We start from the raw sequence: 864 nt of genomic DNA, 5'->3' as shown, positions 1-864 counted from the left end.
TCTTTTCCTCTGCGTCGTTACTGGCACAATGTAATTTAGCTTTTCCTCTTAACAAAACATCAAGTGGAATAAGTACTCTGTATATTGAAAGGATTGTTTTAAGTAGTACCTTGTGATTAATTGCTTTGTGTTTTCACCCCTTCATTTCTCACGTAGTAAAATTAATTTTTTGAACTGGAAAATCCTTCCTCATTATAAACTTGTCTATGTTTTCCCCAACCTGTCCTACGAAGACAGTAAAGCTGCTGCTGTAGTCCCAGCTGACCTTGAAATGACCCTCTGGACATGGATTGCTACTATATTTTTTTTGAAGTATGTCAGCAAAGCTGCATTCATATGGCTATCATTTTGGCTTTTTTTGATGAGCCGTGGAGAATTAATGGAACTTAGCAGCACTGCACTGAAGAAATGCTAAGTCAAATTCAGCAATAAACAGATCTTTCCAGAATCTCTCTTTAATTCAGAAGGGCTGTTTTGGAACATAGAGTTGGTTATGGAAATAGCCACTGTATATACATATGTGCCTGTAAGAAAATGTATAATGTGAAAATGAGGATACAACACTTGTAATGATGTTATTAATACAAAAAAAATAGTATGCAGCTAACTGCATACAATAATTTGATGCAATTGATGTATGTGTATAATATTCACTGTCTTGCAGTAGGTACTGTGTAGTGGTAGAATGTCTTCATGTACCAACTCCTGTACCCTCCCCCCCGTTACACTGAAGTAATAATTTGAGAACACAGGAGAAAAAACCAAAAAAAAAACCCAAAAAACCAAACCCCCTCCCTGTTCCCGAGTTTCTCTTCCCGCGGTGGCGGGTGTGCGGGGAGCAGCCCCGGCTGCAGCCTGCCTGGG

This window comes from Antrostomus carolinensis, unplaced genomic scaffold, assembly GCF_000700745.2.
Source record: "Antrostomus carolinensis isolate BGI_N321 unplaced genomic scaffold, ASM70074v2 scaffold17808, whole genome shotgun sequence".
Classification (NCBI taxonomy): Eukaryota; Metazoa; Chordata; class Aves; order Caprimulgiformes; family Caprimulgidae; genus Antrostomus; species Antrostomus carolinensis.
Note: the sequence above shows the minus strand (reverse complement) of the source record.